Genomic DNA, 25,044 nt, shown 5'->3' on the forward strand with positions numbered 1-25,044 from the left:
AAGAATCAGTATGGACATAAAATAACTGACCAGATAGCCTATTTAACTTAATCAACACATACAAACATTATACTCAACTACAAGAAATAGATTTATCATTACTTGGAATACTTATCTAGATAGATATGTTACTCCACAGAACAAACCACAACAAATTTAAAAGAGATCATAACAATGGAATATTACTCAACCATCAGAAAGGATAAATAACTACCATTTGTATCGACACAGAGCTGGAGGGTATTATGCTGAAATAAACCAATTAGAGAAAGACAATTGTCATATGGTGTCATTCATATGTGGAATATAAGATATAGTGGAAGGGACCATAATAAGAGAAGGACGGGAAACTGAGTGGGGAAAAATTAGAAAGGGGAACAAACCATGAGACACTTCTGACTCTGCAAAAAAAGCAAACAAACAAAAAGAGGTTGTGGAATGATAGGTGGCTGGGAGGATGGGGTAACTGGGTGATGGGCATTAAGGAAGGCACGTGATGTGATGAGCACTGGGTGTTATACTATATGTTGGCAAATTGAATTTAAATGAAAAAAACATACTGAGTATTCTATGTGATACAGCATTTAAAATTTGAAGTTAACTAAAAATTTTCAAACATTTAGAATTTTCTAGCTATTAAGTACCAACTCTAAATTATCCTTGGTAAGGATTGACATCACGATGATGGCAAATTAGGAGGCTCCAACCTCTGTCCTCCTACAAAGAGCAATTAGACAATATCTACAAATAAAAATAGCTCTGGTAGGACCTGAGAATCTACTTATGAAGCTTCAATCAATAAAGTCTTGAGAATAACTGCACAAAAATGGTAGGAATATTAGTTTCATTTTTCCTGCATTATCCTATCCCTCAGGCTGTCACTTCTCAATGCCAAAAGGCAACCTCCCAGCAGAGGGAGGTTCCTCTTTGGGAAAAGGAAAGTTGGACTTGCATTAAGGGTCCAAGGAGCTGCTTCAGGGTCATCACCCACAGAGTGGTAGGTTTCAGATGTCTAGAGATGGCTACAAGCAAGGAAGAAGAAAGGGAGCTATCAGTCATCAGCCATATGCTATGACCTACTAGGTTGCAAGTGTATTGTTTTGCAGTAAACCCACTAGTTTTACCAATGAGGTAACCTACTCAACCATTGGTCGAGCCAACTCAACCATTAATGGTCAGCTCCTGAATATTTGACTGCTGTGGGCTTCACAGGTTGTCACTTCAGCTGTCTGAGTCCTTTCTGCCAGAGCTGACCTGGCTAGCCCCACTAAGGACATGTTGGTTCATGAATCCAAGCCAGCAGCAGCCTTGGCCTCTGGCTGAATGCATGCACACCAGGTTAGTCTCTTGTGGCTAACGCTTACTACCATATACACATGCACAGCTGATTGGGCACCCCAAGTCAACCTGTACTCCTATCACCAAATTGTACCACGTACACATACACATAGCAAGTCCATGTAGTCACTGATTTATGAGACCACAGCCCTGACTGTCACAGGCACCCACTCTGGTTCACACACCTGGAGCTAGCCCTGACACTGAGTACGGATAGCCCAGGCCCTGACAACTGCTTGTGCACCTGGATGCAACTCGGAATCCTGTCGCTGGCCTGCACTGTCATGTGTACCCACAGTTAGTTCTTATAGTTGTACACCCACCACACCAGCCATGACTTCCATCACCTGTTGGGTGCTGTTCACTTGCCTACACCTAGCTCCTCTGGCCACATGAGTACTGTCTGCCCAGGCCCTTGCTGCTGAACCCAGCCCTCACCACTGTGTATGTGCCTCACCACTGTGTGGCAGCCAGCCCCTGCCACCACACAGGCATCTACAGCCAGTCCCTGCAGCTGTGTGCAGTGGTTTTGGTCACCAATGTTTGTCCTGATCCCATACCACTAGACCTTGAGGAGCTGCTCTAAGGAATTTTATAGCTGTTGTGGACGCCCCACAGCTTTCAATGCCAAGGCCCACATAGCTGATCTAAGTCATGAGCCCAATAGCCTAAGCCAGTGAGACACTATGTCAACCCTAACACAGCTATCATATGCCCCCGTCCTTGGCATCCTGCACCACTGGACACAGAACCACAGTATGCTAAAGTATGCACCCAGTTTGCAGAAGGCAGTCTTTCTTTACTGAACTCAGTCATAAAGTCTCAAAGAGGTGGTTGCTTCTTCAAATGTGCAGATACCTATGCAAGGCTATAGGGCTCACGTTTAATCAAGGAAATACACAGCACCAAAGGAACACAATAAAGTACAAGTAGCTGATCCCAAACAAATGGAAATCTACAAATTGCCTAATGAAAGAATTCAAAATAATTGATCTAAAGAATGTTGGAGAGTGGGGAACCTGGGTGGTTCCATCAGTTCAGCATCGGACTCCTGATTTTGCCTCAAGTCATGAGATTAAGCCCCATGTTGTCCCTCTCTCTCTCTCTCTCTAATCCCCCCACCCCACTCTCTGTTAAAAAAAGGAAAGGGAAAAAGAGAATCTTGGACACACACACCAGAAAAATCTTTTAAAAAAATGCAAGAACAAAATAAGTTAAATAAGAGAAAACATTAACACAACACACATTTTTACCGGTGCAAAACAGAATGATTAAAAATAAATGAACTCAGGCAAGCTGGGTGGCTCAGCGGTTTAGCGCTGCCTTGGACCCAGGACATGATCCTGGAGACCCGGGATCGAGTCCTGTGTTGGGTCCCTGTGTGGGGCCTGCTTCTCCCTCTGCCTGTGTCTCTTCCTCATTCTCTCTCTCTCTCTCTGTCTGTCATGAATAAATCTTTAAAAAATAAAAAATAAAAATGAATGAACTAAAAATTCGGTGAAAAGCTTAAACAGCAGATTTAATCAAGCAGAAGGAATAGTTAATTCAAATATACTTAATTTGAGATTATCCACTCAGGAAAAAATAAAAGGAAAAAAATCAATGCCACGTATGGAATATCATGAAAGCAATAATATTTGCACTCTGAATTCCTAGAAGAATAAAGAGACAGAAAGCTTATTTAAAGAAATAAAGATTGAAAATTTCCACAGTGTGTGGAAAGATAAGCACATTCAGGTACATGAAGCTCAAAAGTCCCTGGTAAAGTTCAACCCAAAGATTTTTCTGAGACACGTTATAATAAAACAGTCAAAAATCAAAAACAATCTGGAAAGCAGCGAGAGAAATGAGCTCATCACATTCAATGAAACCCCAATAAAACCTCAATAAAACTATCATTGGATTTCTCAGCAGACACCTATAGTGAAAAAGGAAAAAGTGAGGGGATATATTCAAAGGGCTCAAAGAAAAAAAAAAAAAAAAAACTTTACCCAGAAAAGTTTTCCTTCAGAATTGAAGGGGACATAAACATTCCCAAACAAAAGCTGAAGAAGCTCATCATCACTAGTCCTAACTTAAAATTCTAAAGGGTGTTCTTCAAACTGAAGAAATAGAAACACACTAGAAAGATCAAAGCATAAATTCACTGGGGAAGGTAAACATATAGTCAAATTCATAATACACTATTATTATAAAGATGGATGTAAATTACATATAACACTAGCATAAAGTTTAAAAGAGTAAATAATTAAAAATTACTATAATTCCTTAATGGGTACAATATGAAAAGATAAAAATTGTGACATCAAAAACAAAAAATGTGGGGAAGGGAAGTAAAGTGTCGAGGTGTTTTATGGCAACAATGTTAAGTTGTTACAGGCTTAAAATAGATTATTATAAGATGTTTTACGTAAATCCCCTAGCAATCATAAATCACAAAACTATAGTAGTTCTACAACAAAGAAATGGAAACAAAGCATAGCACTGCAGAAAATAAATCACAAAGGAAGACAGGAAGAGAGGGACAAAAGAACTACACAATGGCTAGGAAACAATCAAGAAGATAGCATGAAAAAGTCCTTTACCTATCAATAATCAAATATAAATGAACTAAATTTTTCAATTAAAAGACAGAGTGGTTAAAAAAAAAAAAAAAAAGAGTGGTAGTTGAACCGGTAACAAGACCCAACAGTTTGCTGCCTAAAAGACTCACTACAGCTATATGGACATAGTCTCAAAGTAGAGATGGAAAAAGATATTTCATGCAAATAAAAGTCAAAATACAACAGGAATTGATATACCTGCATCAGAAAAAAATAGTCTTTCAGTCAAAAACCGTAATAAGAGACAAAAAAGTCATTGTATAAGGGAGTCTATGCATCAAGAAGAAATAGCAATAGTAAAGGTATGTAGGCATCCATCATTGAAGCACCTAAAAATATAAAGCAAATATTAACATACCTGAAAGGAGGAATAGACAGCATTACAAAAATAGCTGAATTCAGTGCCCCACTTTCAACAATGGACAGATCATCCACACAAAATAAGCTCCATTTAGTCCTGAACTACAGGACTAAATGGAGCTAAATGACAAACAGAATATTCTAACGTAGCCAAATACACCACCTTTTCAAGTGTACAAGGACATTCTCCAGGATACGTCACATTTGATAGGCCATAAAACAATATTTAATAAATTGAGGATTGAAATAATATCCAGTATCTTTCCCAACTACAATAGTATGAAACTACAGATTAGTAAAAAGAGAAAAGCTGGAAAATCTCCCAATATATGCATACTGAACAATCTGGTCCTGAACAAACCGTGGGGCAAAAAAGAAATCAAAAGAGAAATAAAAATGTATATGAAACATGTGGAAATGAAATGGCAATATAACAAGACTTGTGGGATGCTACAAAAACAGTTTCAGCTGGGAAGCTTATCGCAATTAGAGGCTATATTTAAAACAAAACAAATACCTCAAGTAAACTGGACTATATAGCTCAAGAGACTAGAAAAGAACAGGTGAAATCCAGAGTTAGCAGAAAGGAAATGAAGATTAGATCAGGAATAAGTAAAATATAAGCCCTCCCAAAGAAAACCCAATTTAAAAATATCAATGAAACTAAAATCTGGGTTTTAAAAAAAAATAAACCAAGAGCTAGACTAAGCAAAAAAGAGAAAAGTCTCAAATGAGAAAATAAAGAGAAGACATCACAATTGATAGCATAGAGATACAAAGAATTATAAGGGACTATTATGGGTAACTGTATAGCAATCAATACAAGAAATTAATTCCTAGACACATGTATTGTACTGAGACTGAATCAAAGCAATAAAATACTTGAACAGACCAAGAATGAGTAAGAAGAACCGGTCATCAAAAATTTCCCAAAAAAGACCACCACCAGACAGATTCGCTGGTGAAGTCTACTACGCACTTCAGGAAGAATTCATGCCAATTTTTCTCAGCCTCTTTCCCAAAAACTGACAAGGAAGGGAGGGAATACTTCCAAACTGATTTTCAAAGTCTAGCAGGACCCTGATACTAAAACCAGACAAGGGCATTACATGAAGAGAAAATTACAGGCCTGTATCTCTGATGAACATTACATGCAAAAATCCTCAACAAAATATTGGCAAATGGGATTCAACAGCACATTAAAAGGATTATACACCATAATCAAATGGGTTTATTCTACAGATGTAAGAATGTTTCAACATCTGCAAGTCAATAAATGGTATACACAGCATAACAAAGTGATAGAATGAGCACTGGGTGTTATACTACATGTTGGCAAATCGAACTCCAATAAAAAAGTATACAAAAAAAAGTGTTAAACATTATCTCAAAAGACACAGAAAAAGCACATGACAAAAAAAGCAATATCATGAAAAAAAAACCCAAAAAATTAGGTATAAAAGAAATGTAGCTCATTATAAAAGCTGTATATGACAAGCCCATATCATTTTTTAAAATTTTTAAGATTTTTATTTACTTTTTCATGAGATACACACACACACACACACACACACAGAAGCAGAGACACAGACAGAGGGAGAAGCAGGCTCCATGCAGGGAGCCCACCATGGGACTCCATCCCGGGTCTCCAGGATCAGGCCCTAGGCTGAAGGCAGTGCGAAACCACTGAGCTACCCAGGGCTGCCAATTTTAATGGTGAAAAGGTGAAAGCTTTTCCTCTAAGATCAGAAGACAGAGATGCACATGTTTACCATTTTTGTTCAGCTTAGTACTTAGTACTATTACTAGAAATAATTAGGCCAGAAATAAAAGGCAACCAGACCACAAAGGGAAAGTAAAATTATCTCTATTTACAGATGACACATAATCATATATAGAAAAATCTTAAAAGGTTTTACTGAAATATCACTAAAACTGAGGAGTTCAGTAAAGTTGCAGGAAACAAACATACAAAAAAGTGCTGCATTCCTATGCATTAATAAAACTATCCAAAAGACATTTAAAAATTTCTATTTATGATAGCAACAGAAAGATTAAAACTAAATTTAATCAAGGATATCAAAGATCTATATAAAACATTGATAAAAGAAATAAAAGATAACACAAATCAATCAAAGGATAAGCTGGGCAGCCCGGGTGGCTCAGAGGTTTAGCACCGCCTTCACCCCAGGGCCTGATCCTGGAGACCCCAGGACTGAGTCCCACGTTTGGCTCCCTGCATGGAGCCTGCTTCTCCCTCTGCCTGGGTCTCTGCCTCTGTCTCTCTCTCTGTCTCTCTCTCTGTCTCTCTCTCTCTCTCTCTCATGAATGGCTAAATAAAAATCCTAAAATAAAATAAGCTATTTTCATGAACTGGAAGAATTTTGTTAAAATATCCATTCCACTCAAAGTGATCTATGGATCCAATGAAATCCCTGTGATACCACTAGCACTGAAAAATAGAAAAATAAAAAGTCCTAAAATTCTTCTGGAAGGACAAAAGATCCTTACTAAAGCAATCTTGACAAAGAAAGTTAAAGCTGTGACTTTCCTGACTCCGAACTATACTAGGAAGCTGTAACAATATGGCACACAAGCATAAATACACACACATACACCAATGAAACAGAATAGAGAATCTAGAATTAAGGCAACACAACTTGAGAACTGTGTCTACAGTATACAATAAGGACACTCTTTAATAAATGATGTTGTTCAATAAATGGATACCACATGCAAAAGAAATTGGACCCTTATCTTACAGCATATACAAGTCAATTCAAGATGGAATACTTAAATATATTAAATGTTTATTAAATGTATTTAATACCAAGAAGATTAAATATTGAAACCACAATATTCCAAGAGGAAAACTTTGGAGGAATCTCCTTCACATTACTTTTGGCAATGATCTTTTGTAGTTGATACCAAAAGCAAATATATATAAAAGCAAAACAAACTAGTGGTGTTACATCAACCTAAAATATTCCTGTTCTGTAAAGGGAGCCATCAATAAAATGAAATATTGGAATGATATCAAGATGGTGATATAGGTTGTTCTAGACTTCAGTCCCCCTCACAAGATAAACTAGGAACTGTCCATATAAAAGACATCATTGCAAAAATTCAGGAACATGGGGGTAGGCTAATTTGGCCCTCCCTGAACCAAAGAGACTAAGAAGGATGAGATTAGAAGAGTAAGAGGAGTAGCTATAACCTGATCACATCACTCTACCCCCAGGCAACTGCAATACTACACAGAGAGCATCCTTTGGTCGAATGGGAAAAAGAGGGCCCAAGGTAGACATCCAGGTTCTTCAGCATTGTGGTCACTTCCCTGGAACCCCATTCATGTCTCACCTTTCAGGAATTTCAGGGGAGTCCATAGGGCTTGATTTTTGGAAATCTGATTGTGACAAAAGGGGGTGGAGCTCCTAGCAACTAGCCCTTCCTATCTTGGTAGAAGGACTACGGAGATGGAACACCCAAGTTGTATTCCCAACCAGAAGTTTGCTGTGCAGTGGAAAATTCACAAGTATATGAATATTTAGAATGTCAAACAGCTAGCCTTGCCAGCTTTGAAGCCTATTCTCTTGACTTGCCCAGGCAGGGAAACAGAATTCCTAGCCCCACGTATTGCTGAGCACAAACACAATGCTATGTGACTGGGAAGCCAATTTGGAGAACTAGAGAAGCTACATACCCTAGCAGCACTCAAGCAGAAACCCTGACCAGTGACTCTACACGATGGTCAAGTCAAGATGGGCTGGCGAGGGACCTTGTGCAGGAGACCCATGATTTGAAAACTTAAACAAGGAGTGTTGCTGGCCTTGGAATTTGTTCTGCTATCCTACTGAAGGGTGAGTGCAACCTTCAGCTCTGCCCATTCGTGAAACCTAGCCCAAGTACCCGGAAAGTCATGTGGCCCAGCACCAATTAACCTGAGAGCCTGGACAAAGGCTCTGCCCAGCTGCAAAGACTGCAGCCCAATCTGCCCAGAGAGCTTGGTGTACTGTTCTGCCTAATTTGGGACCAAACTAGCCTTGACAACCTTACAGTCTGTTCTACAACACCACTCAGGCAGGGAAGCTAATTTATAGCCTAGGCTGTTGCATGATGCCACCCTAGACCTGCCTGACCAAGAAACCCGTCAAAAGCATTGTATTCTAGCAGCTAGAAGCAGGAAGCTATGTATTTTAGCAGCATTTAAGCAGAGAGGCTTGTCCAGTGCCTCCTATCTGCAGGCCAAGATGAGGACCCCATCTATGTAGGGAGCTTGGTTTTGACTGATTTGGTTCCCAAAAAGTTAGCCTTGCCAGGATTAGAGCCGGTTCTAATGATAACCCTGGTAACCTTACCTACTGCTGCATTCAGCCTTCAGCCCCACCCAACCAGGAAACCTAACCAGAGCATCCAGGAAGTTGAGTTGCCCATCTTTCGGGGACACCCAGGAAGTTGAGTTGCCTATCTTTCAACCCTACTTAAAATGGCACATGAACAGAGACCAGCTCAGGTCTGCCTGTCAACAAGGCAAAGTAAGTGAACCTGTCTGCTCAGGGAGCATGCAGTTCTTCCTGATTTGAGTCCCCACACTATGAGCCCTGTCAGCTTGAGACCCATTCTACTACCCTGCCCAGATAAACTAATTCATGCTCTGCCTATTGTTGCATTTACTCCCTAGCTGCTCCACAGAGTAAGCCTGTCCATAGAATCCAGGCAGCTGCAGAGCCCATCCTACAGCTCTGCATGGGCAGGGAACCAAGCCAGGAGTTCTCTCCACAGTTCCCAGTTAGCCAATGTCTCCTCTCTCCCCAGACCTCAGAGATAGGGAAGTGGCCTCACTGCAAAAATAGATTGCAATAGCAAGGCCCACGTGCTCAAAGATGCTACAGCTGAATCATCAGAACCACCAGCCAAGTGGACTGGAAAAGAACGGTCCCTGCCAAGGTAAACCTGTAAAGTCTGGAAGAGAAAACTGCATACTGGAATGTGCAAATATAAGGAATCAAGGTACACACACACACAAATCAGGTAAAGATGACACCACCAAATGAAACTTAATAGAACTCAATAACTTGCCCTAAGAAATGTAAATTATTTTAAGATTTTATTTATTCATGAGAGACACAGAGAGAGACACAGAGGCAGAGACACAGGCAGAGGGAGAAGCAGGCTCCATGCAGGGAGCCTGACATGGGACCCGATCCCGGGACTCCAGGATCACGCCCTGGGCTGAAGGCAGTGCTAAACCACTGAGCTACCCGGGCGGCCCCAGAAATATAAATTTGTGATCTAATAAAGAACTTAGAATAGTTATCTTAACTGGGTGTTATGCTATATGTCGGCAAATTGAACTTCAATAAAAAAAATACAAAAAATGATTTTAGTAAAATACAAGAATAAGACAAAAAGTAAACAATTCATGAATAAAATAAGGTCTATGAAGAAAGAGAATCATTGGAAAAACATAATGGAAGTGCTAGAGCTGAAGAATCCAATGACTGAAGTTTCAACAGCTTCAAGAGCAGATTCAATTAAGCTGGGGGAGGGGTGGGAATAGTGAACTAGAACATAGGTCATTTGAAGTTATTCAGTCAGAGGAGCAAAAGGCAGAGTTAAGAAAGCCTACACACTATTAAATATGCACTATTAAAAGCCCATGAGGAGGAGAAAAAGATAAAGGGACAAAGTATATTTAAACCAATAATAGGTGAAAAGTTCCCTAACCTGGGTAGGACATGGATATCTAGATATGTGAAACCTAAAAAATGCCAAGTAGATTAAAGCCAAAAAGGGCTCCACAAAGACACAGTAAAATTACATATTTAAAGATGAATGAAGTGAGAGATTTGAAAGCAGCAAAGGAAAAGGAACATGTTACGACATACAAAGGAAATCACATAAGAGTATGGGCAGATTTCTCAACAGAAATTTTCCAAGACAGCGAAGAATACTATATATTCAAAATATTTAATGGGGGGAAAAAACGGAAAGAAAATCTGTCCACCAAAACTACCTACATTGAACAAAGCTACCTTTCAGAAATGAAGGATACAGTTTTCTGAAGAAAAGCTGTTGGAATTCATTGGCATTAGAACTACTTTATAAGAAGTTCTAAAGGGTAATTCTAAAGGGAGCTGATCAAGCAGAAATAAAAGCATTCTAATTAATATAAAAACATGAATATGGGTGTAAAGCTCACTGGTATTAGTAAATAAAGAGCTGGAATCAGATTCTCTAATATTGTAATGGTGGTGTATAATTATAACAGCAGTATAAACATGAAATTATTTAATTATAGCTACAATAATTTGTTATTGAATACATAATGTAAAAAATACACAAACTATAACATTAGCAATCTAAAAATGTGACTCAGGGAGAAGTAAAATGTTAAGTTTAACAATGCTATAAAAATTATCAGCTTAAAATAAGGTGTTTCAGATATATTTTATGTAAGCACCATGGTAACTATAGAGAAAACTCTACAATAAGAAGACAGCAAGAAAACTCAAGTCATAATGGATTTAGAAAACACTCAGAAAACAAAATGGCAATATTAAGTCCTTACCATCAATAATTATTTTAAACATGAATGGATTAAACTCTCTAAAAGCATAAATTATTAAATAAACAAGACTCAATGATAGGCTGTCTACAAGAGACTTAGAGACGTATATAGACTGGAATGAAGGGATGGAAAAGATTATTTAGGTAAACAGTAATTAAAAGAAAGCAAGGGTAGTCAGAATGTGACTAAGCAAAGTCAATGAAGATGAAGATAGAAACACATTCCAAATGAAAGAATAAGTTATACTTTGTTTTAAAAAATGTAATGAAATAATTTACCTAATAAAGAATTCAAAGTAATGTTCAAAACTACTGATTCAGGAAAAGCATGAACAGAATAAGAACTTCAACAAACAGATGGGAAATAAAAGTACAAAAAAGATGTAACAGGGATCCCTGGGTGGCGCAGCGGTTTGGCGCCTGCCTTTGGCCCAGGGCACGATCCTGGAGACCCAGGATCGAATCCCACATCAGGCTCCCGGTGCATGGAGCCTGCTTCTCCCTCTGCCTGTGTCTCTGCCTCTCTCTCTCTCTCTCTGTGACTATCATAAATAAATAAAAATTAAAAAAAAATTTTAAAAAAACAAAAAAGATGTAACAGCTGAAAAATACAGTAACTGTATTGAAAATAATACAAGAACTACACCAGAGGGATTCAACAGTAAATTAGATGAAGCAGAAAAGAGCACTGGAATTAAAGAGCAATGAAACTCAATTATAACAGTAAAAAGAAAAAAAAATGAACAAAGACAGCTTAAGGCACTTTTGGGACAGCATTGAGTGGGCCAACATTTACATTGTAGGGGCCTCCAAAAGAGAAAGAGGCAGAAAAATTATTTGAAGAAATGGTGGCTGAAAATTTTAACTGTGGAAGGAAGCATAGAAGTAGAACCAGGAAATACAGAGTTCCAAATACGATAAAGACAAAAATATTCCCACTAAGACACACTTGATGTGCCAAAGTTAAAGACAAGGAGAAAGCATAAGAGTGGAAGAAAAGCAACTGGTTACATTCAAGGGAACTCCCCCATAAGATTATCAGCATGTTTTACAGTAGAAATATTGCAGGCCAGGATTAAAAAAAAAAAAAAAAAGCATGCTATGTTCAACTTACTGAAAAGAAATAAAAACTAGCCAACCAAGAATACTCTCCATAAGAATGATAAGCAAAGTTATCATTCACAAATAAACGAGAGATAAAGAGTTTTTCAGGAAAGCAGAATTCTAACAGAATTAGAGCAGCCTTAGCAGAAATGTTAAAAGGATTTCTTTTAGCTGAATGGAAAGGGTGCTAATCAGTAACAAGAAAACATATGAAAATACAAATTTCATTGGTAAAAGTCACTACATAGAAAATCCAGAATGATCTAATGCAGTAAAGGTGATGGATTAATCACTTACAAAACTAGCATGAAGGTTAAAAGACAGTACAAATAACAAACTACAGTAATTTGTGAATGGATACACAGGATAAAAAGATGTAAATTCTGACATCAAAAAATGTGGGCAGAAGGAAAAAAAATACTGAGCCTCAGTATACAATGCACTCAAACTGGTTATTATCAATTTAAAACAGGCTATTAAAAGTTATTCTAGGCTATCCTCATTGTAGCCACAAAGCAAAAACTTACAGATACATGAAGAAATCTAAAATTACAATAAAAGTCATCAAACCACAAAATAGAGGGCGAGTAACAAAAAACATAAAAGAGTAAAAACACAAATAACAGAATGTCAATCAATGCATGACCATCAAGAATGACTTTCAATGGTTTTTCCTTGGAAGATGGCAGAGTAGGGGATCTTAAGCTCACCTCATCCCACAGATACACCCACTAACACCCACATCAGAGTAAATAACTCAGAAAATTACCGAAAGACTACCAGAATAGTCTATCCACAACTCAAAGTAGAGAAGAGGCCATATGGTTGGGACATGATTGGGAACCAAAATGACCAAGGGACTGTCCAGAGGAGGAAGGGAAGACACCACAGGCACAGATTAAGGAATGGAGCAGATCCCATCCCAGGCACCCTAGGCACCGGGGACCCACACAGGGAAGAAAAATCCCATATTATTTGCCTTTGAAAACAAGAGGAGTCTAACAACAGTGGAGCTTAACACCTGAACATTAAAAAAATAAAAAAGTAAAAAAGATTTAGCTCTAGGAGAGCTGAATGGTGATAGGAAACAGAGTCCCCGTCCTTAAATAGACAGCACAACAAACAGCCCCACAGAGACATAGCTCAGACGCAGCAGTTTGAAAATACCTAAGGGATACAGAAGGAGATTTACTTTACTGATCTCAGAGCATGTGCTGAAGGACAGGGACTCTTGAGAAATTCCTCCAAGGACAAAAGAAGTGATGAGTACTATTTCACTCCCTCATCTCCCAGCCAGATACACAGACACCAGTGGTTACAAGTGCAGCACCAACATTCTCCACCTAGCTTGCTAACAGCATGCTCTGCCCCTACACATGACTGCAGATCCCTGCCAGCTCCCCCCCCCCCCCCCCCCGCCCACACACACACAACCCAACCCTCCTGGCCTCCTCATGAGCTTTCCCAGCTGGCTACAGGCTTCCTCCCCCTCACCAGACCAATGCAGACCTTGCACCCACCACATGCCCTACCCACACATTCTCCAATGGACACCCTCTCCAATATGTAGTTGGCCTAAACCCATCCAAAGTGGTGCCATAAGCCTATGCAACCACCACCAACAGGGACCAACACCACTCCCAGTGACTCCTGCCCCAAGGAGAAGGCAAGATAACCATACACAACTGTCCAACTGTGACCCAGCAGTGAGCTGGGAAAAGACATCTTGTCTGACTGCATACCTTGCCAACTAAAGAAAGCTCCTCAGGAGGCAACACAGAGAAAGCAACTTGCAGTTCACGCTACTGCATCTCTAACAAACACCTGGTCTGACTAAACTCAAGCCCAAGGCAGACCAAAAGTGACCCACTAATAACACAGGGATCTAACCCTGCCCACAACAGGCAAAGAGCCATTGCAGAACACTAGACTGAAGGAAAAAGCAGCTCAGCCACAATAACAGGGCACATGCAACACATAGGAGATACTCCCGAAGCACCAGGTTCTGCTGAACAGGGAATGCATGGCATGCATTAACCCCTCTTACTCAATATAGTGTTGAAGTTCTAGCTGGAGAAATTAGGCAATACAAAGAAAAGCCATGCAAATCAGAAAGGAAGAAGAAAAACTCACTTTTTGCAGAGGATATGATTTTGCGTATAGAAAAACCTCAAAGAAAAACCAAAATAACTGTTGGAATTAATCAGCAATTTTGGTAAGTTGCAGAGTACAAAAAAATCAACAAATAGAAACCAGTTTCTTTTCTTTACACTAATGATGAAACATCTGAAAGAAAAACTATGCCATTCCAACAGCATTAAAAATGGAAGATCTGTACAATGAAAACAATGAACCTTTCCTGAAAGAAATCAAAGAAAACATAAACTAATGGCAAGACATCCAATGCTCGTGAATTGGAATTAATATTGTTAAATATCCATACTAACCAAAGTCATCTATAGATTCAATATAATCCCCAGTGAAATACCAATGGCATTCTTCATAGACCTAGACAAACAATCCTAAGAGGTGGCTGTCATTTGCATAAGTGTAAAGAAGAAATGAAAATCTCGTGGTGGTGATGATGGGAAATGTCAGCATCTCTACCTATGAAGAAAGCCATGCTATTTAAGCTGAAACTCTGTACCACCCATGCCACTGCTTCTTATTGCTTACCACCTCCCACTCTCTTATTTCTGGAATAAATCCTATTTGGGTCATTTGATTACTTTTCTCTAGAGATTGGGTCGGCTGTACTGCCTGAACTCTGAATACACTCAAAATGCAATAAAGGCCAGAAGCTAGTGATGATTAAACCTGCTCCATTTTATAGTGATTGTTATATTTACCTTTCAAAACCCCATGCAACTTCACTCTACAATTTCATCCAGGGAAAAAGTAGAAAGGATATTGGATACATTATCAGGAGAGAGTCAGCATATCGTTGTTACTAATCATGAATCATTTCTTCTCTTGTAAAATAATATTTGGAGTTAAATAAGAAGGAAAAACAATCCTAAGATTTGTAAGGAAACACAAATACCCCAAATAGCCAAAGCAATTCTGAGCAGGGAAAGAAGGTGTAACACTTCCAATATGCCATGGTGGTTATCTGGAGTTGGGGGATTAGGGGATAGGACAGATGTTGTTCAAGGGAACAAATTTATACTAAGTAGTAAAAATGCTCTAGTGATCGAAAGCACAGTATAACGAATATAGAAAATATCATATTATAATCAAACTTGCTAAAAAACTAGAACTTAATTATTCCAATCTGAATATTGGCATAAAAATAATGGATAATTATGTAATACGACAGGTGCTAATTATCAGAATGGCAATCATTTCAATATATAAATGTATTAAATTAATATGTTGCACACCTTAAATTTCCACATTTTTCTGGTCAAATATATTTCAATAAGAAAATTAAGGGCAAACTCCAATTCTAAATGAAAGAAAAGCCATTTGAACTGATACCACATAAATATAAAGGAACACAGAGACTACTACGAACTTTAACAAAACGGACAACCTACAGGACATAAATTCCTAGAAATATACAATACCAAGCATAAATCAGGAAAAAAAAATAATCTGCACAAATGACAACTCATCAAGACAGTAATCAAAAACCCCTTAATACAAAAAGTGCTGGACCAGATGGCTTCATTCATGAATTTTGTCAAACACCCAAAGAAGAATTGGTACCAACATTTCTCAAATTCTTTCAAAAAAGTAAAAGAGAGGGAACACTTTCAAATTCACCGTAGTAGGTCAACATTATTCTGATACCAAAGCCAGATAAGGGCACCATAAGAAAAGCCAACTACAATTCAATATCCCTGATGAATACAGATGCAAAAATTCTCAACTAAATACTAGCAAACCAAACTTGGCAGCACATTAAAAGGATCATATACCATCAGCAAGGAGGTTTCATCCCTGGGATGCAAGGATAGTTCCACATACACCAATCAGTAAGTGTGCTACATCATAGTAATAGAATAAAAGTTAAATTATATGATCACCTCAATAGATGCAAAAAGGGATTGAACAAACTTTGACATCCATTCATAAAAATTCAAGAAATTACGTAGAGGAGGAATGTACTTCAATATAATAGATCCCATATATGACAAGCCCAAAGCTAAAACCATACTTGATAGTGAAAGATTGGATGTTTTTCCTCTAAGATCTGGAACAAGGGTGCCCACTTTCACTACAGTACTAGAAGCCCTAACCAGAGTAATAGGGTAAGAAGTAAAAGGCATCGTGATTAGAAAGAACTAAAATTTTCTCTATGAGGATGTGATTTTATGTCTAGAAAACTTTACAGAGTCCATCAAAAAACTATTAGATCAACAAATTCAGTAATTTGCAGGATACAAAATTTCTTTCTTCCTTCCTCTTGGTAGACTCCTCACCCTTCATGGATCCCAACATCAGGCTTGAACTCATGACCCTGAGACCAAGACCTGAGCGGAGATCAAGAGTCAGATGCTTAACCAATTGAGCCGCTTAGGCACCCCAAGTAGTATTTCTAAACACAAGCAACAAACTATCTGAAAAAGAAAGAAAACAATTATATTTACGAGAACTTAAAAAATAAAATACTTAGGAATAAATTTAGCCAAGGTTGGTGAAAAAGCTCTATGCTGAAAAGTATAAGATGCTAATGGAAAAAAAAAGGGGACACAAATGGAAAGGCATCTGTGTTCATGGACTGGGAGGATATTACTGAAATGTCCATACTACCCAAAGCCATTTATAGATTTAATGCCATCTCTATCAAGATTCCAATAGGTTTATTTTTACAGAAATGGAACAATCCTAAGATTCATATAGAACCACCAAAGACCCCAAATAGCAGTTCAGTACAACACAGCTAGAGGCATCATACCTCCTTATATCAAACTATATTTAAAAATTGAGTTATCAAAACAGCATGGTGATTGCATAAAGACAGACACACCAAGGGAGCAGAATAAAAACCCAGAAATAAACCCTTCATGTATGGTTAAGTGAAGGTGCCAAGAATACTCTACCGTGAAAAGACCGTCTCTTCAATACCTGGTGCTGGAAAAACTGGATATTCAAATGTAACACAGCAAAACTAGAACTCTGTCTTACACTAAATCAAGTCCAGTTGGATTGAAAACAAATATAAGATCTGAAACCATAAAACTCCTAGAGGAATACATAGGTAAAAAGCTTAATGTAGATCTTGGCAAGGATTTTTTTGGACAGGACAACTAAAGCACAACAACCAGATTAAAAAAAAAAAAAGTAAATACAGCAACCTAAAAAGCTTCTGCACAGGAGAAAAAAGTTAAAAAGAAAGTTAAAAAGGCTTTCTCCAGAATGAGACAAAATATTTGCACACCACACTATCACACTATGATATGAATTTAGTATCCAAAATAGATAAGGAACTCTTACAGCTTAATAGAAAAAAATTGCAATTAACAAATGAACAAAGAACCTGAATATTTTTCCAAGGTAAATATTTAAGTGGTCAGTAGGTACATAAAAGATGTTCAATACCAGTAATTATTGGAATCTAAATCAAAACCAGAATAAGAAAGATCACCATAGACTTGAAGGGCGATCTTCAAAAATACAACAGAGGAAAGGTGATGAAGATATGGAAAAAAGCACATGCTTGTGCACCATTAACGGGAACTTAAGTTGGTACAGACACTATAGAAGGATTAAAAATAGGTGGGTTCTGGGACGCCTGGATTGCTCAGCGGTTAAGCTCTGCTTTCATGATCAAGGCATGGTCCTGGGGTTCAGGGATCAAGTCCCCAGGGAGCCTGCTTCTCCCTCTGCCTAGGTCTCTGCCTCTCTGTGTGTGTGTGTCTCTCATGAATAAAATAAAATCTTAAAAAAAAATAGGTGGGTTCTGGTTCAGGATTGCGACATAGGAGGTTCCTGGACTCACTTCTTCCCACAGACATACAGTATATACAGCTACAAATGGAAAAATCCTTTCTGGGGAAAAAAAAACAAAAAAACACCCCCAGCACAACCCAGAAACTAGCTGAGCATCTCCTATTCATTGGGAAATGAGGAAAAACCCACATCAAAATGGGTAGGAGAGTCTGAGACACAATCTGGACATAAACCTCACAGCCACGTATTTAGGAGGAAATTCATAACGCTAAGCTTCTCAAAGAGTGAAGGGTTTGAAATGAGTGAACTCAACATTTAGCCCCCCAACTTTTAAGACTTCTGCCTGAGGGATAGGCCCCCAAGGCTCTTAGCTTTGAAAGCCAGTAGGGCTTGCATCCATGAGACCCATGAGACTATAGGAAACGCAGGGGCCTCACGGGAATCCCAGTGATGATTCACCCAGAAGCCTCGCTACAGAGGCAGCACACTGAAACGCCCATCTCACAGCCTTTGCATGAAATAAGCCTATGTGAATAGGTTGAAAGGTGCAGTCTAATAATTAGGCTTCTAATTTAACATATATCTAGGCACTGAATGGAATCCTCCCTGGAGATCGGCAAGGCTAGCGGGTGCCATCCTCATGCTCTCCGTTTTGCCCTATGCCAGGTCACCAGGATCTTCCTGAAAGGAGCTTGTACAGATCTGCCAGCTTGAATTTTGCAGCTGCCACCCAGGGGACACATCCCTTAATGGCCTGGCTGTGGTGACCGACAGAGCTTCCATTTACAGGTCCTCCAGGACTACGACAAACAAAATAATTCTTAACTGTCTATTTCCCCAAGGCTCCCTACAAGGAGAGGAGACAGAAATGCCATCTCCCAGTCTTTCCCTGAAAAAGGTCTCATTGCATACTTTAAAAAGGTGCTGACTGGGTTTTATTTTATTTTATTTTATTTTATTTTGGGGGGGTGGGTTTTGTTTTAATTTGGTGCTGAGTTCCTGCCCTTTGGGACACTTATAGGTCTTGATACACCCTCAACTCCTGCAAGCCAATGAGAACAAATGGAGGACAGGAGGTCCATCACAAAGGTTGGAAAGACCGTCAAGAGCTAGGTCTAAGCTGAAAGTTAAGTTTCAGCTCCTACACAAGACCATTTTTTCAAGATGAGAAGAGGTGGCTATTTCATCTAATGCAGAGAAACCAAAGCAGATAGTCAAAGGAAAATGAAAACAAACATAGGAATAGGTTCCAAACAAAACAAGATAAATCTCCAGACATAAACATTAATGAAATAGAGATAATGGATTTCCCTGATAAAAAGTTCAAAATGATTGTCATAAAGATGCTCATTGAGGTCAGGAGAAAACAGCATGCACAAAATGAGAATTTCAACCAAGACCTTAATATATGTGATTTTGTCAAAAATAAGTTACCTTTGTTCAAAGAAGAGATCACAATGAATATAGGAAAAGCTTTGAACAATAAAAACAAGATTTATGAAATTTTGTGGGACTGAGTTAATGGCACGCATAGAAAGAAATGTATAGTTTTATTCTTTTAATTTTTTTTGAAATGTATAGTTTTAAATTGATTTATCAGAGTTGATCAAGTGGGTGTATAGGTCCACCATAGAGCAAGCATAAGAATGCTATATTCATAAAAGCCCAAATCTGGATTCAATCTAAATGTACAGAGTAGGTAAATCGTAGTCCATTCACCTAACAGATTACCACACAATAGAACTGATTTGTAGCAAGAGAACATTTCCACGAGGAGAGCAAGGACATCCCTATGAGGGCTTTCTTCTCTGGCTACTTCCAAGCTGTTAGTCCAGAAGAGTGCAGAGGAGGGTTCTCTCCTAAATCTTTAGAACCATCTCTCAAGAAACAAAGAACCTCTGACTTTGCCCAGAGTTTCATTCATTCTCTTGCTAAAATGTTGTTTTGTGTGTGTGGGGGGGGGGGGGGAGCGGTTAAGCTTATGAAGGCTCTAAGGACTCAACCTACTCCAAAATGCCAGATGGAAAATAGATGGTACACTGCTCCTCCATCATCCTTGATCTTCTCAGACTTACCATAGGAAAGCCACAGACTCTAATTTCCAAACAACATCCTTCTCTCTCAGGATTAACTTGAGCTATAATTTTCATACATATACATCCCCCAGGCAATAACCCTAGAAGTTCCAAGATCCCAGCTCCTTGCAGCTTACTCTTCTGTCACATAGTCCGAAAGAGCTCTTCAAGCTTTCGCTATCACTTCTGCATTCCACCAACCAGAAAACAGAAGTAGAAATGAAGGGAGCACTCCCTTTTAAGAGGTTTCCCAGAGGTTTCAGAGAACACCTCTGCTCACACCCCATTGACCATAGTCAATGCAGTCAGGAAGCCAGGCTTTGTTGCAAGGGAGGTTAGGGAAACCCTGTAGCTGTGTGGCAGTCTTAAATTCTAAGTTCTTACTACAAAGAAAGGTAACAAAAAAAAAAAAAAAAAAGGACACTAGGAATCTCTGCGACTCCCTCCATCCCAAAAGAATGTTTCCTCGTTTATCAGTAGATGCCAGCAACTGTTTTTTGCAGCTCTGTGTTTTCTTCTTCCACAAACTGGAAGAAGAAAAACAGTTGTCTACATTACTGATGTAGATGCCCAGTTATATATATATATCTGGATCTGGCAAGACCATTACAGAGCCTCTACTCACCATCCCTAAAGTAAAAGAAATTGTTGATGATCTTATTTTCTGATATCAAATATAAACACTGCCTGTGCTTCTCTTGAGCAACTTTTATGGACACTTGGCTCCAAAAGTGGAAGCCTCCTTCAGGAACAAACTGTGGCCTCACCTCACCAGAGAGGTCTGCTGGCACTGACCTCCTCTTGCCATATGAGCACCTACGATTCCCCAATTTCGTTTTCTCATTATTTGTTTTATTCTGAACGCATCATCGTAAGCCACCATATGGTTTATTTGTAACAAAGTGAAATACACACAAGTTATTACCATATGTCAAGTTTAAATATTTTGGGGAGACACAAAATTAGAAAGGAAGAGTTGCTTCTGAAGCATGAAGCCAAAAGCATGAGTCATATCTGAAGCAGGAGGCCAGGAGAAACAGGTGGCTGGATATTATTGTCCGCAGGAAGGATTGCCACTTGTGGGACAGGATGGAAGTGGATGTAGGTCAGGCCAGCGTCTCAGTACTGAGGCATCATTGCTTCACTTGAGTGGTGCCTGGCACAGCTGTAGAGCCAGCTGGGCCGGGTCATGAAAGGCACTGGAGGCCAAAAGGAGGTGTGACTTTATCTTTAGAAAAGTCATTGAAGAGTTTCAGAGGGAGAAGGGGAAGATCCGCTCTGTTTCAGAGAGGCGGCACTGGTGGCTGTGTGGGAGGCCAGGTGCTACAGGACCAGCACAGCAGTGGAGCAGAAATAACGTCGGGGGTTTGTGGAAAAGGCAGGGTAAGTCAAAAGGCATTTCTTAAAAGAGGAATGGGAATAAAGGAACCCTACTAGCCAATTGTGTAACACGCAGGGTGCGGTGTGCATGGATGAAGCCAAAGGAAAAGTGGGACTATTTTGAGTCTTTTAGTATCAAATGGAGAGGATTCAGGGAAGAGCAGGGCAGGGACTGTGTAGACACTTTCGGCTGAGAACACTTAAAACTCTTGTAGCATCCTCAAGCTGTCAAGGAGGCAGATTTTTAGAAAGTGCCTGTGGTTCAGAATCAATCTGCGGACTTGAGGGCCATCAGCAAAGAGTGGATTAGCCAAAAACAAAGAGGGAAATGGACGCACTCGAGACTATTTGGGGAACTGGAGCAGCTGTGTGGCCAAGGCACTTTGGGTGGATAAGGATGGACCACAGCCAGCCAGAAAAATGTTGGCTGTAGGACTGAGCATCTGACCTGTAGGGGACAATGGTCTGGGTGGAGGCTGCCAGGAGGTAGAAGACACGGCTTCCAAGCACGTGGCCTGCTGAAACACCAACAGGCATTGCAATAGATCACAGTAACTTATGGGGAGTCCTGTAACAGAGGGGGGCTCGAGGGACCACTGAGGGGCAAGAGAGTGCACCACTGTCTGGGGAAGGAAGAGGGACGAGGTCTGGGGATACTTCTGTCAGGGAGAAAACTTGAGATAGGTCCCAAAGGAGGAGTTTGGGAGGAAGATCATTCTAGCAGGAGAACGCTTAGAAAGTAGCAGACGGCCCAGCTGTCTTAGAGAACTGAAAGGAGCTTGGGAACAGAGCTCAGGTTGGGAGGAGGCAAGCAATAAAACAGGAGGTCAGAAAGGCAGGTCGGGACCAGACTGGGAAGGGCCTCAGCCTTGCCCTGAGGGACACACACCCCAGGAGACGTCAAAGGAGGTCTTAGCCTGGATTGTACCAATACAGGGAATACAAACTCAAAGCATATACAATACAGGGAATATAAATTCAAGGCATATTAGGTAAAAAGGAGTTGCTTATGAAGAATCGAGGATTCTTTCCTTCTTGCTCCCTTTCTTCTGGGGTATGTGGGCTGTGGGCATAGGCTGCATTTTGATCCCCCCTGGTTCACTTGCTCCAGGTCTGCCAAAGCATCGACATGTAGGTCATTTGGGGTTTCCATGATGCCAATTAAGACTGTAACTCTACCTGATGTCTATGCCCTACTGCTCAATTCTGTTTGGCTCATAATCGTGGTCTCCAATTGCCTGACACATAATTACTGTGGATCCAACACCAGGGGCTGAAGAGAGAGATTCCCTTGTACAAACCAGATTCTGCAGATCTCATGTAGCAGGGACTTTGGGGAGCAATGCTAAAGAAGAGGGCATGAATTAGGAAAGCACCCCATATGTATCTACACAGTGACAGTGTGTCAGGGTTATTCAACATGCCCTGGCGGGGAGGGGGGAACATGGCACATCCTCTTGGAGTGCAAATCTCCTCTTTAATTCAACAAGTTTCTATTGACTTCTTGTTTGGTAGGCATTGGTCAAGGCTGCAGAAATGCAGCAAAGACAAAATAGTCTCCCATCTCAAGAAGACTACATTCCAGTTAGGGAAAGTCAAAATACACGTCACACAGAAATAAATGTAATGTAAGGCAGGATAGGGGTGGGGGGATTATATTAGTTAGGATTAGGTTTGGTTTCAAATTGAAACAACAACAACAACAAATAAGCTTAAGCAAGTTAAAGTTTCTTTCTTGCTTTTGTAACATCTGGAGGTGGTAAATCCAATGCTAGTAGGATACTCCATGGGGTCAGGAATTCACTTTCCTTTTGGGATTGCCCTGCCATGGGTGCCTACCAGTTTGGCTGCTGAAACTCCAGCTATGGCACACATCTGCATCTAAAAAGAGAAGGCTACCTCACACATCCCATACCACACATACCTTTTCCATTTCACTGGCTAACCAATCATCTAGGTCCAAGAAAAGCTGGGAAGTGGGTTTTGTGATGTGCCTAGAATTAGGGATGTGATAATCATAAAAGGAGAGTATGAATATTGGTGGAAGTTAGCCTCTGGCACGCGGTCGGTAATCTCACAGAGGGGACACAGAGGTCATACAGGGAGGTTATGGGACAGTCTCTCTGGTAACATTTGACAAAGCCTGGGAAAGAGGCTAGCAAACATGCTCCCAGGTGTGGGAAGAACATGTCAAATCTGGGAAGACCCTCCTGCTCAATGCACAAGAAGGATGGCAAAAGTTCAGGATGGTTGGCTCTCCAAAAAGACCAGAGGAACTTATCGATCAAGCAACACCACTGCTTCTTACCACAGTAAGGGAGATTATCGACAGTCTTAGCATTCCAGAGGGGAGAAGGGAGCACATTTATGGGGTTTAGGGTTAGGGTCTGGGCTTGAATAGTTTTAGGAAGACCTTTCAACATGGGGACAAAATCAAGTTTGGACAATATTAGAACAGTTCACAACTGGCGGGCACAGCTAGGCCAGGGCTCCTGAGCAAGTCTGACACACCAATGTTTCTCTGCTAAGCACCCTGTGGAATAGTTTGTCCAGAGAAGGCCTTTTATGCAGGTGAGCTCTCAGCTGTCCTGAGAAGGGTTTGGCTGAGCGGCCTGTGGTCCGTGTCAAAGGAATGGTGGGATTCATGAAGCAAGCAACAGAGTTACTTACTGGTTTACAGCCTTATCTTCCTAGTAAGAACTTCCTGGAGCAAAGAATAAGGTCATGTCGAGGAGGGCTTTGTGAGGTCACTTCAGCACTGCTGAAGCTCAGAGCCTGAGGCACAGCCATTCTCTGTGTGGTCAGCACTGCTCCTGGGTGCTGGTGGGCTTTGGATTTTACTCCAAGACGGGAGGATCTTGGACAGAGAAGTAACAGAAGGATCACCTTGGTTGCTGCATTCATTTACTGGGGCCGTCATAACAAAGCATCGTGCACCAGGTAGCTTACCCAGAAATTCGTTGTTGGCATAGTTCTGGAGGCTGAAGCCTGCGGTCAAGGTCCTGGCAGAGAGCCATCAGGAAGGATCGGACGCAGGCCACGGTCATTGGCCGAGATGACACCTTGACCTTCACATCATATTCCTTCTGTGCAAGGACCTCAATTTCCCCTTCTTATATGGAGACCATTCAGAATGGATTAAGGCCCCCCAGAAGGGCCTCACTTAAATCTGACCACCTCTGTAAAGACCCTATCCCAAATAAAGGTCCTATTCTGAGATGGAGGGTTAGGACTTCACTGTAGGAGTTTTGAGGACACAATTCAAATATAGTGAACAGGATTATGAGGGGAAGTAGTAGTAGCAGGGAGACTAAGTAGGAGGCTATCACGGTTGTATAGCTAAGAGGGTGGTCAATGAGAGGTAGAGAGGGGAGATGGGTTCTGGATGTATTTTGATATGGTGAAGCCAATAGAGTTTGCTGATAGATTGCATGCAGGATGGGGAAGAAGAATGAAGAAGGACTGAAAGGATTTAGCCAGCAGGAAGTTAAAACTGCTACTTACTCAGTTCCTACCAAACTCAGGACCTTTGCTCTTTTCCCTCAGCCTGAAATGCTCTCATCTTAGATCTTATTCCAATTATAACTTAAAGGTCTCCTTAGGGAGACATTTCCTGACCTCATGATGTAAAGGTGTCACTTTACAACTATCATATCACCTTATCCTTGCTCACTGCTTACCCTTATAACTCCTTGACACGCTATTACCCATCTTAG

At 40.2% G+C, this 25,044-nt stretch overlaps 1 long non-coding RNA gene across 1 annotated transcript in view; it reads right to left on the reverse strand.

The window, feature by feature from the left end:
- Positions 1-24,061, reverse strand: part of LOC144284224 (uncharacterized) — a 40,231-nt gene extending 16,170 nt beyond the window's left edge. The window contains exon 1 of the long non-coding RNA XR_013352571.1: positions 23,999-24,061. This is a non-coding gene — a long non-coding RNA (uncharacterized LOC144284224). The remainder of the gene's footprint in view (positions 1-23,998) is intronic.
- Positions 24,062-25,044: the final 983 nt, after the last annotated feature.

This window comes from Canis aureus, chromosome 15, assembly GCF_053574225.1.
Source record: "Canis aureus isolate CA01 chromosome 15, VMU_Caureus_v.1.0, whole genome shotgun sequence".
Classification (NCBI taxonomy): domain Eukaryota; kingdom Metazoa; phylum Chordata; class Mammalia; order Carnivora; family Canidae; genus Canis; species Canis aureus.